Here is a 13,101-nt window from a genome sequence, read left to right as displayed (position 1 = left end):
TTGGGAGGGGCTGTCGAGGTGCATTTTGTAGATGGTGTGCACTGCAGCCAGTGTGACTGGTGGAGGGGGAACTCATGCTTATGGTGATGGATGAGATGCTAATCAAATGGGCTGTTTTATTCTGAGTGTTGTTGAGCTTCTTGAGTGTTGCTGGAGCTGCACTCAGCTAGGCAAGTAGACTGCATTCTACCACACTCCTGACATGCCTTGTCGATCATGTGAAGGTTTTGGGATGTCAGCAGAGGTGATATTTGTTGCAGGATCCCTGACCCTTGACCTGCCCTTCTAATCAGAGTATTTATGTGGCTTGTCTGGTCCAGTGGAGTTTCTGATCAATGGTGATCCCCAGAATGTGAGGCCTTCCAATGGTAACACCATTGAACGTCAAGGATTAGTGGTTAGACTTGTGCTGGAGATTGTCATTCCCTTATATTCTTGTGGTGTGGATGTTACTTGTCACGTAATCACCTACATCTGAGCTTTGTCCAGGTTTTGCTGCATGCAGGGATGAATTGCTTCATTTCTTGAGGAGATGCAATCAGAAATGAATATTGTGGAATCATCAGAGAACATCCCCATTTCTGTTTTTACCTTGGAAGGAGGATCTTTGATGAAGCAGCTGGATGGTTGAGCCTAGGAAACTGCCCAATGAATTCCTGTACCAATGGCCAAGGGTTGGGATGAATGACCTTCAATGACTGCAACAATTTCCACTGTGCAAGATAAGATTACAACCGTTAGACTGTTTTCTTTTCGAGGCCAGTTGATTTGTTTTTTCAGAGCTCCTTAATTCTACACATAGTGATGTTAATGGCAGCCACTTTCACCCCACTCCTGGAATTCAGCTCTTTGGTCCATATTTGGCAAAGTCATGGCCAATGTATTGGATGAGTGTGGTCAGCTGTATATTAAATTTTTTTATATTTTATTTACAGCGTGGTAACAGGCCTTTCCGGCCCAACGAGTCCGTGCCACCCATTTTAAACCCCCATATTAACCTACCCGTACGTCTTTAGAATGTGGGAGGAAACTGGAGCATCCGGCGGAAACCCAAGCAGACACGGGAGAACATACAAACTCCTTACAGACAGTGATGGGAATCGAACCCCGATCGCTGGCGCTGTAATAGCGCCGCGCTAACCGCTACGCTACCGTGCCACCCATTTATTGCCTGCTAATGGTGGGTACTTCCTTGCTGCAAAGGTTTTGTATCTTCAGCAACATAACAAGGATTTTTAGATATCATCTCTAACACATGGCAACCACCAGCACTGAGAGGATATAGGCAGTCAGTATAAGGGAGGCAACACTTTCAACTTTCCTCTTCTACTTAAAAACAAGCATGGCGTTGTCATGGGTCATCATTCATTCATTGCTGCTGGGTCAAATTCCTGGAAGCATCGACATTACTTCGTTGTGGAAGCACAATTACCGGGAAGAGTGGAGTGATTCACAATGGCAACTGACTACCAAGAGTGGAAAATTAACGTGATCTGCAATGCTATCATTCTGAAAGTGCAAAATAATCTAGTTTTTGGGCTTCCATTCATTATTTTTTACATGTAAGGTCATTTCACATGCACAGTGATATGAAGGACTATATTGCCAAACTCTTCACATGAGCTAATAAAAATATTAAATATATATTGCCAGTCCTGATGCAGGGTTTCGACTAGAAATATCGACAATTCCTTCCCCCCCACAGATGTTGCTCGATCTGTAGATTTCCTCCTGCAGATTGTTTGTTGCTCCAGATTCCAGCATCTGCAGTCTCTTGTGTCTCAATTTTACTGCTCCACTGTGAAGTCTCTTCAGGGTATGCCGACTTTGAAGAAGTTTTCTTCCTCTCTCCGATGCAAGTTCTAGGAGACCCTTTCTCACTGCTCCCCCTCTGTGGTTTCCACTGCTCTCCAGCTCTTTGACCACGTTCTTACTAGGACTCGCTACTACAGCTATGTATCCTTCCTTAGGACTTGTCTTCACTGCCGGAGTCCTGATGCAGGGTTTCGACCTGAAATGTCGACAATTCCTTCCCTCCCACAGATGTTGCTCAACCTGGATTTGGAAGGGGAAGTCGGGAGAAAACACACCAGTCCTCATTGAGGGGTCAGCGGTGGAAAGGGTGAGCAGCTTCAAGTTCCTGGACGTCAACATCTCGGAGGATTTGTCCTGGGCCCAACACATTGATGCAATCACGAAGAAGGCACACCAGTTACTCTACTTTGTTAGGAGTTTGAGGAGATTTGGTGTGCCACCAAAGACTCTTGCAAATTTCTACAGATGTACAGTGGAGAGCATTCTGACTGGTTGTATCACAGCCTGGTATGGAGGCTCCAATGCACAGGATTGCAAGAGGCTGCAGAGGGTTGTAGGCTCAGCCAGCTCCATCATGAGCAGGCACGGTAGTGTAGCGACTAGTGTAACGCTATTACAGTGCCAGCAACCTGAGTTGAATTCCTGCCGCTGTCTGTAAGGAGTTTGTACATTCTCCCCGTGACTGCATGGGTTTCCTCCGGGTGCTCTGGTTGCCTCCCACATTCCAAAGACGTATGGGTTAGGAGCTGTGGGCATGCTATGTTGGCGCCAGAAGCGTGGTGACACTTGCAGGCTGCCCCCAGAACATTCTACACAAAGATGCATTTCACTGTGTGCTTCGATGTACATGTGACTAATAAAGAAATCTTCATCTTCTTCTTCTTCAATCCTCCCCAACATCAAAGACATCTTCAAGAGGCAGTGGCTCAAGAAGGCAGCATCCATCACTAAGGACTCTCATCACTCAGGACATGCCCTCTTCTTGTTACTACCATCAGAGAGGAGGTACAGGAGCCTGAAGACCCACACTCAATGATTTAGGAACAGCTTCTTCCCCTCTACCATCAGATTTCTGAACGATCCCATAAAGACTACTTCGTTATTCCTTTTATTGCACTCTTTATTTATTTTGTAATTTATAGTAATTTTATGCCTTTGCACTGTACTGCTGCTGCAAAACAACAAATTTCATGACATACCGGTAATAATAAACCTGATTCTAACCTGCTGAGTTCCTCCAGCAGACTGTTAGTTGCTCCAGATTCAAGCATCTGTGGTCTCTTGTGTTTCTCTTAAATATATATTTATTGCTTTCAATAGTTTTGAACAAATACATAAGAGAGAATACAGTTATCTGGAGTGTAACACAGCAATCAACAAAGTGTATGGAATTGTTCATTAATAAATTATGTTAATTCAAACATGCTTACAATGGTAACAGCTAATACTTACAGCGATGCAGCAAAATATGGACTATTTATAGTGAGCAAGTTTTCAAAAGTCTTGATTCTAGCTTTTGATGGTTTGGTTTGGATTTGATATGATTGATAAAGGGGAAACATGATAGACCAAGTTGTTTCATTTTCTATTTAATCAGCTGATCTATCAATTTCAATTTTGAAATTCATCCAAATTAGAAGGGAGTGGATTTGGTTTCTGACACTGTAAGAGTACAGTCTAATCCAGAAGCCAGCGATGCAAATTTTGCTTTCTACTTCCCAAAATGGGAATTGTTCTTGGTTACGTTTTGACCTCTGGGGAGTATTTTGTAACAACTATAAAAGGGACAGAAAGATATTGTTCTGGTTGTGTAAATATAATTATTTTCTCTTTTTTTTAAAAAGTATGCTTGCTATTATGAATGATTTTTTTCAGAAAGGATGAGTAATAGTTTTGGCTTGGCAACAAATAATTTTAGTTATATTATTCATTGTTCTAGCAGAATAAATACCAGTTGGAATCTCAAGAATACAAAATCGCAGTGAATCCTAGACATGACCAACAATGAACAGAGTGGAAGGAATGTGGTGATAATTATGAACTTGGTTTTAACTTTGTAGCCAGTAGAGAGCCAGCAGTGGGTGCTAATGGACCAGATCATCCTGGACCCAGCACGCTAATTGGGCTTGCCACTAGACTCATACTACAGCACAGAAGCAGGCCCTTCGGCCCATCTAGTCCATGCCGACCTGATTTTCTGCTTTGCTCCATCTACCCAGACCATATCCCTCCAAATCCCCCTCATCCATTTACCTATCCAAACTTCTCTTAAATGTTACAATTGAACCCACATCTACCACTTCCGCTGGCAGCTGGTTCCACAATTGCACTACCGTCTGAGTGAAGAAGCTTCCCCTCAGATTCCCCTTAAATATTCGCCTTTCACCCTAAACCTATGACCTTTAGTTCTAGTCTCACCCAACCTGAGGGGAAAAAGCCTGCATGCATTCACCCTATCCATACGCCTCATAATTTTGTATACGTCTATAAGATCTCCCCTCATTATCCTGCGCTCCGGGGAATAAAGTCCTAACCTATTCAACCTTTCCCTATAACTCAGATCCTCAAGTCCCAACAATATCCTTGTATATTTTCTCTGCACTCTTTCAAGCTTAATGATATCTTTCCTGTAGCTAGGTGACCAGAACTGCAGACAATACTCCAAATTCGGCCTCACCAACACCTTGTACAACTTCAACATAACATCCCAACTCCTGTACACAATACCCTGATTTATGAAGGCCAATGTGCCAAAAGCTCTCTTTATGACCCTATCTACCCTTGACGCCAGTTTCATGGAATTATGGATCTGTATTCCCAGGTCCCTTTGTCTACCGCACACCTCAGAGCCCTACCATTCACTGTGTAAGTCTTACCCTGGTTTGTCCTCTCAAAGTGCATCATCTCATACTTGTCTGCATTAAATTCCATCTGCCATTTTTCAGCCCATTTTCCTAGCTGGTCAAGATCACCCTGCAAACTTTGATAGCCTTCTTCACTGTCCACAACACCCCCAATCTTGGTGTCATCTGCAAATTTGCTGATCCAGTTTAACCACATTATCATCTAAATCATTGATAAACAGCAATTGACCCAGCACCGATTCCTGTGGCACACCACTAATCACAGGCCTGCAGTCAGTGAGACAAGCATCTACTACCACTCTCTAGCTTCTCCCGCTAAGCCAATGCTGAATCCAATTGACTACTTCATCCTGAATGCCAAGTGACTTAACCTTCTGGACCAGCATCTCATGCGGGACTTTGTCAAAGGCCTTGCCGAAGTCCATGTAGACAACGTCCGCTGCCTTTCCTTCATCGACCTTCTTGGTAACCTCCTTGAAAAACTCTATAAGATTGCTTAGACATGACCTACCACGCACAAAGCCATGTTGACCATTCCTAATCAGGCCCTGTCTATCCAAATACTTATATATCCTGTCCCTTAGAATACCTTCCAATAACTTACCCACGAATGATGTCAGGCTCATTGGCCTATAATTTCCCAGCTTATTCTTAGAGCCTTTCTTGAACAACGGAACAGCATTAGCTATCCTCCAGTCCTCTGGCACCTCACCTGTGGCTAAGGAGATTTTAAATATCTCTGCCAGGGCCGCTGCACTTTCTGCATTAGCCTCCCACAAAGTTCAAGGGGACACCTTGTCAGGCCCTGGGAATTTATCCACCTTCATTTGCCTCAAGACAGCCAGCACCTCCTCCTCTGTAATCCGGATACAATCCATGACCTCACTACTCTTTTGCCCCAGTTCTATAGTCTCTGTGTCTGTCTCCAGAGTAAATACGAATGCAAAAAATTAACAAGATCTCCCCCATCTCTTTCGACTCCATGCATAAATGACCATGCTGATCTTCAAGAGGACCTATTTTGTCCCTTGCTACCCTTTTGCTCTTAATATAGCTATAGAAGCCCTTGGGATTTTCTTTCACCTTGTCTGCCAGAGCAATCTCATGTCCTCTTTTTGCCCTCCTGATTTCTCTCCTAGGTGTTCCCTTGCATTTCTTATAACCCCTCAAGCGGCTCATTTGATCCTAACTGCCTATACCTGATATGCGCAACCTTCTGTTTCTTTACCAGGGCCTCAATATCCCTTGATAACCAAGGTCAATAAACACACTTGCCAGATCCCTTCTGATGCCATCAAAATTGGCCTTACTCAAATTTAGAATCTCAATCCGAGGCCAGTCCTATCCTTCTCCATGATTATCTTGAAACTAATGGAATTATGATCACTAGATCCAAAGTGCTCCCCTACATACACTTCTGTCACCTGCCTTGTCTCGTTCCCTAAGAGGAGATCCAGTATCGTGCTCTCTCTAGTTGGGACCTCTACATATTGATTAAGGAAACTTACCTGAACACATATGACAAACTCTATCCAATCCCTTTACAGTATGGGAGTCCCAGTCAATATATGGAAAGTTAAAATCACCCACTATCACAACTTTATATTTCTTGCAACTGTCTGTTATCTCTCTACCTGTCCACTAACCTCTTCCGAATGTAGAGGTCCAGATAACTTGTCCATCTTCTTCTGACAGCTGTACAGCAATTTGAAGGAACATCTGAGCAATGAGTAAGCATCAGCTTGCCAGCTGTCAAATGCTTTTCAACTATTTTTAAATTTCTCTGAAAGGTAAAGATATTTAAAAACCATTAGCTTTAAGAAATTAAATGGAATTATTAAAACATTTTTTAAGAATTAAAAAAAACAATAGCATACCCACAAATTATAAATATTAAATTGTCAAGCACTTAGACCTATTCACCTTCTTCCATACATTAATCATTTTCTTAAGAAAGGGGATAAGAGAACATTGAAAGGAAAAAGGATGCTGTTGTGTATCTGTCTGAAATATTGATATCAAAATATGATGAACATTACATATACAGTAAATGGCAGCATTTGATGAACTTGTAATAGGGAAAAACTCCCTTTTACTGTTTTTATAATGCCCCTGAAATTATTTTTGACAAACCTTAAATGATCAAGCTTTGCTTTCTGCTGTTAATTATTTCAGAGCTGGCCAATAACAAGCAACATTACGAGTTTTTAAACTAGTTAGGTAAGGCCAATGACTAATAAAGCTTCTCTTGTCTTATTCAAATTGTTTTGTAGGCAAATCGGAGAGGATGGTGAAGGCTTATTTACCAGGTTTATACTTGTCCTTTTATTCCCTACAGCATTAGTATACAGTTGTCTTCATTGAATGTGATTTTTTTTTACTCGCTCATAGGATAGAGCAACATGTTTTTAAAGAAAAACATCTCCACTATATGAAGAATTACATTCTATCCCAGATTTGCAGCAACAATTAATGGTGGCCACATTAAATATGCAGGCAGTATGGGGCCGGGAAAGGGAGGAACATGGTGGGAAGGGACTTCTTTCATGTTAAAATGGAATGTGAAACAAATGGTAATGGGGTATTGGGTATAATAATTATTACAATGAAAATCAAGAGAATCTTTCTCAATTAATGACCAGATAATTAAGTTTTATTCTTAAAACATGCACATATAAAAGTTGCAAATTCTCTTGATTTCATTAGGCCCACTGCCTGACCCATAACCTCTTCTTTGGTGGTTCCCCCAAAATAAAGGATGACTTAGTTTTACGCGAGTTCTATCCATTCTGAGGGGGCTGATGAGCTCTTGGAGACCTACGGACTTGGCCTCAAGTGAGGCAGCTAGTACTTGACAAGACAGATTGGTATAGTTTGTTCTTGGTGTTGAATATCCTTGTCAGAAAGACTAAGTACTCAGCATCTTCTCCAGTTTGGACAGTCTTGGCCAAAGGGTTCCCATGAGTTAATGTTGACACTGTATCAAAAAGGCTTTCAGAATGCCCTTGAAGTTGTTTCTCTGTCCTTCTGGTGATTGCTTACCATGGCAGGACTGTGGGTAGATGACTTGTTTCTGGAACCTGAGCTTTCCTTTAGTGGAGATGATTCAAAGTGATCTGTGTTTCAAAGCTGGGGATGTCAGCCTGAGAGAAGGTGCTGACCTCTCGATGGATTTGGAGGATTTTTCATGGGTTGATGGTATTTTTCCAGTGATTTGGGGTGCTTGTGATAGTTGTCCATGTAGCCATGGTTTACACAGGAGTTGGGGATCTCTGCCATTCAATCGGTCATGCAGTTAAATCAGAATGGAAGGTGAAGGCATATTTGCTAGTTTGCATTTTTGGTATTGTGTTTCTGGTCTTCATCTTCAACACTCTTCCTCAGGTATGAAGGCTGTGCAGGTGGATTTCTTCATCACTATCTCCATTGAAAATTGGCTTCTGAAGTATTGAAAATTATGCACATTTTCTGGTCTCATTGTGGATTTGATCGCCTAGGGGTAGTGTGGTTCAGGAGGAGAAGGTTGGTGAAGGGCCAGATGTTTAGCATGGAGCCCATTCTGTTGTAAACTCCAGAAAAGTTATCTTCAGTGGTTCGGAACTCAACCTCTGGGTGTGTGCATGCAGCTGTGCCACATATGTAGCTCAATGAGTGAATTTGAATGGTCTTGGTTGTGAATCTGTCCTACACCCACACTACCTTATTCTCATTAGTTTCATCACAATTCTTCTCAACGAGAAGCCTAACAGATGCATTGCCTGAGGAGGTGGTGGAATATTTCAGCAAATGGGTGTGACGTTGGGACAACTGCTGGCATATGGCTCATGAAATAAAGATGCAGTACTCTTCCGTTAAAAAGAAATTGGCTCAAATTGTACAGGGGCTCCCCCAGTTACAGAAAAGCTGACTTAAGGAAACTGTAACTTTATGCAAATTCCACCAGACTCTGTTCTCAGATATAGTACTCTAATCTCTTCACCAGGAAACAATGCAGAGATCACCCACAGAAAAAGCCAATGCCTTCTCCAAACTCTCCTCCAGGGAAGATCAAACATCACGAACCCCAAGCTACCTTTCGTTAGAGCATACTTTCGATAGTTTTCTCACTGATCAGCAGGTCAGCTCCCACTGTCGCTCCACCTGGGCTGCATTCAGACAAACATTTGTCACAGATCACTTGCTGGTAACAACTCCAATCACCTACGCTGACCTTTGCCAGTCTTCTCTTTACAAATCAGTCCCCAATGGCTGTCGAGGCTGAAGATTTCACATCACAGTTTTGGAGGAAATTACTCATTTCTGACTTGCAGAAAATTCAGTTTACAGACAGTTCTCAGGAATGAACCCCTTACATAACCCGGGAACCTCCTGTATTCAAGCCTTAAGACATTCCCTGCATTAGTCCTGTGATTGCACTTACCTTTTTTGGTCGCGCAGCACCTAACATCCTAGAGACCTTTCCACTGTTGCCATCCCATGAAGTGGAACTGTCTGTAAACTGCAACCAGGCCTCAGGCAGCACATCCTGATCCACCAACTCCTACCAAGACTGTCTTGATGGATTTGACAGCTTGTACATATAATTAATTTTTAAAAATTAAATATTTTTTAACAATTAATTAAACTTAAAATACAACTCAGTTAAAATAAATTAAGACAATGTATATTAATCAAAAGAGAGTAAAATAGAGAAAAGGAAACAAAAAACTTGATCTTTATAATGAAGGTCAATGACCCATTTAAATGAATGGGGAAATGCTAGATATGCCAGCGATGACTAGTGTAAACCAGAGTGACCAGATACAATGTGTATCCAGCTCAGGATGATTCAGAACCAAACCTTGACACAGGGCAGAGCAAGAGATCAGAGGCATCAGCATCCGACCTCCAGCTTGTTTTGTACTTCTCTCCTGCAATATTCAGATGTGTAAGTTACGTATTTGATAACCGTTGGGAAGGACAGATGGACTGAGAGCCAATGTCCAATAAATCCAGCCCATGTTCTCCATTAGTGCTGCCGTGACTCTGAGGCAGTAAAGTCCATTCCAGTGATCTGAGCTAAAAGATGTAGGCTGAGACAACAAGGTACTGTGAAGGGGTACTTCTCTACTGGAGATGCCAGCTTTCAAATGTGATACTGAACTGTGATCCCATCTACTTTCTCAGGAGATGGCAAGCATAATCCCACAGCACTATTTTGAAGAACAGCAGGGAAAATGCACTGAATGTTCTGAATGGTATTTCTATAGACTTGGTGTGTATTATACTACTGTTTATATGTATTTGTTATGTGGCTATGGTAGCATAGCAGTTATTAGAAGGCTATTCTCCAGAGGCCTCGACTAGCGATTGCCACGTGTGAATTCAAATCCTTTAAATTCAAGTAACTAAGTATATTTGGAATTTTAAACAAAATAGCTTATATAGGCGATGCATTTGGTTCACCATATTTATCTGCTCTAGTATACATGCGGCTCCAGACCCATCAATGAATGATGTTGACTCTTAACTGCTGTCTGAAGTGTGATAGTAAGCCACCCGGTTAAGGGGGCAATTGAGTGCAGCCTTGGCACCAATGTCCAAATCCTGTGAGAGAATTTCAGTACAAAAACTGGCTGTCCTTTTTCCTATATTATACTTCAGCATATGATCACCTAAATTACATTTAAATGGATCATCATGGCACTTGCAAATAACTGAATATAAAACAGTAGGGAGGGAACAAAGCAGGAAACATGCTACAGGGAGTTATGGTGCGGGACGCTAATTACAAGAGATCTCAAGACCAGAATTGGTCAATTATGACAGTCAGAACCATGTTTAGCTGCTGTTAACAGAAGTGAAGTGAAGTGAAGCACAGGGTTGTACTAGGCAGAGGAACAAAGGACAAGTCTAAAATTGGCAGTAATGATGACCGAACCTGTGTTAGAACAAAAATAGAAAATGATTGAAATACACAGGCAGCAACTGTGGAGGGAGAAACATAATTAACTTTTAGGGTCTATGACTTTTCATCAGAACACAGAAACATTTGAAGGCAAACGCATTTTAAGTTGCACAACAAGTCGAGGGGATGCAAGGGACAATCCAGATGCCTGTGATAAAGGTGGAGAAAGACTGAATGACACAAGTGGTGCTGCAGATGTTGGAAATGTGAATAAAAAAACAGAATGTCAGATATGCTCAGCAAGTCAGGCAGCACCTGTGGAGAGATTAGACAGAATTACTGTTACGAGTTGATGACTTTTCATTAGAAGTGGCTGCTTGTGATACAGACTGGAAAGGCTGATTATCTGAAATTGTTGCATCCAATATTCCAAGAGCTGTAGAGTGCCTAATCAGTAGATGAGATACTGTCACTTGAGCTCCCATTGGGCTTCATCAGAACAATGCAAGAGGCCAAATAGCAGAGAGGTCAGACTTGGATGTGATAGAAAATTGAAATGATAGGTGACTGGAAGTTCTGGGTCACTCTTGTGGATTAATCTACATTTGGTTTCTCCAATATTGAGGAGACTGCATTATGAACCATAACACAGCACACCAAGCTGGAAGAAGTGCAAGTGAATCACTGTATCATCTGCAGGAAGCTTTTAGGCCTCTGGATGGTGGATAGGAAAAGTTGTAAAGGGGCATAGAAGGTGCCGTGAGAAGGAGAGCAGTGTTGGTAGAAATGAGAAAGAGAACCAAGGAGTTGCAGAAGGAACAGTCCCCTTCAGAATGGTGCAAAGGGTAGGGAGGGGAAGATGTGTCTAGTGGTGGCATCACACTGAAGGTGTGGAAATTCTGGAGGATGATCTGTTGAGTGTGGAATCTGGTGGAGTGGAAGGAGAAGACACAGGGAATCCTGCCCTCATTCTGGATGAGGGAAGAAAGGGGCGAGAGCAAAAGTGCACGAAAAAAACAGATGCAGTTGAAAGCCTGTCAACCAGCACTTAAAGTTTCTTGCCTTTTGATTTCCATCTTAGTATATACTGCAGAGCTATGGAGACCTATTTGTGGGACAGATATTATTGTCTATGAGAATTTACAAAAGTGTGGTGGTTAGATGATGCTCACATCAAGCCAAGCTTGTAGCAGCATGCATTTAAAAATTAGCCACGAAGTTTCGTAGTTAAGTTGTGGACAAATAGTTGGAAGTTTGTTTTGTTTGGAAAGAGGAGATATTGTAGTTATCTTAATGAAGTTTTCAGGGTTATGAATGAATGGACAAATTCAACTCGAGCAAGTTATTAACAGCAGCGAAGGTCTCAAATATCAGGAGACATGTTAGAAGTTAAGTGAGGCAGATTTATGTCAGCCAAAAGGTAATAGAATTATGGAATACCTTACCTGATAAGAGCAGTGAAATGTATGCATGGGTTTAAAAGATAATTAGAGCTGCTTCTGGAGAACTTAGAAGAAAAGTAGCCCGAGCTGATTTGCAAAAGAAAGTCCTTGTTTTAGAAAGTGCTGTTTATGTCATAAGAAAAAAATTGATTAAAAACATTTCTTTCTCTTTAGTAAATCTTGAGATTCAATAAATAACTTCATTTTAATATATTGAAAATAATAAGACACATTTAAAGAGTTGATATTACTAAAGTGAACTGAATGGAATGGTCTCCCAAGTACTTACATGTGCTCAAATACAGATATATTCATCATTGGTCTTTCAGAAAACTGAAAACTGAGAACCAATATATATGATTTTCTCCAATTTTCTGTACAAGCTCCCTACCTATTGTTCCACTGTACACTGGACTCTTGCTTCTGGGATATTTTATTTGAAGACATGTGTTCAGGTACATATTCAATTCCAGTCCATTCAATAGTTTGTCTTTAGAGGAATAACTGAACAGATATCTCTGCTACCAGAGCATGCCAGTTCAAAACAAACACACATTCATATAGTTCGGAGAGGATACAAATTTCAGTTGATTCAAGGGAAGCTTTAAAGACAACTATTGTCATCTGATTAATATTGGAGTGCTAAATTTCCATTTGGTTTTAAAATAAATCTGTTGATATATCTTCAGTTGATTTATTTTTAACATTGTAATCCCAGATATTTTAAACTAGGATTATAGAAATATACATAATTTCAGTTCTTTCTCATCTATTCACCACCAATCTAATACAAATTACAAATGCATGATGCAGTCTCTTTTTGCTTAATTGTAGTTCACATGGGGTACCATTTCCTATTAAATTTAATGTTTTAACAAATGTAAATGTAAAATTATTACCAGCTTGCTTAAAGTAACAAGAATTTCAAATAGCACCAACCTCTGTAAATCTTTAATGTGGATGTGTTTTATTTTACATTTTTGGGGATGGCTTGAAACAGTGTTTTCTGCAATGTTGGTTAGAACTGGAATTAACATATTTTTATCATGTAAAATGGTTATCAGAATGTATTATATGTCACCACAAGTGGCCA

This window comes from Pristis pectinata, chromosome 9 (genome assembly GCF_009764475.1).
Source record: "Pristis pectinata isolate sPriPec2 chromosome 9, sPriPec2.1.pri, whole genome shotgun sequence".
Lineage (NCBI taxonomy): Eukaryota > Metazoa > Chordata > Chondrichthyes > Rhinopristiformes > Pristidae > Pristis > Pristis pectinata.
This window is presented reverse-complemented; position numbering follows the sequence as displayed.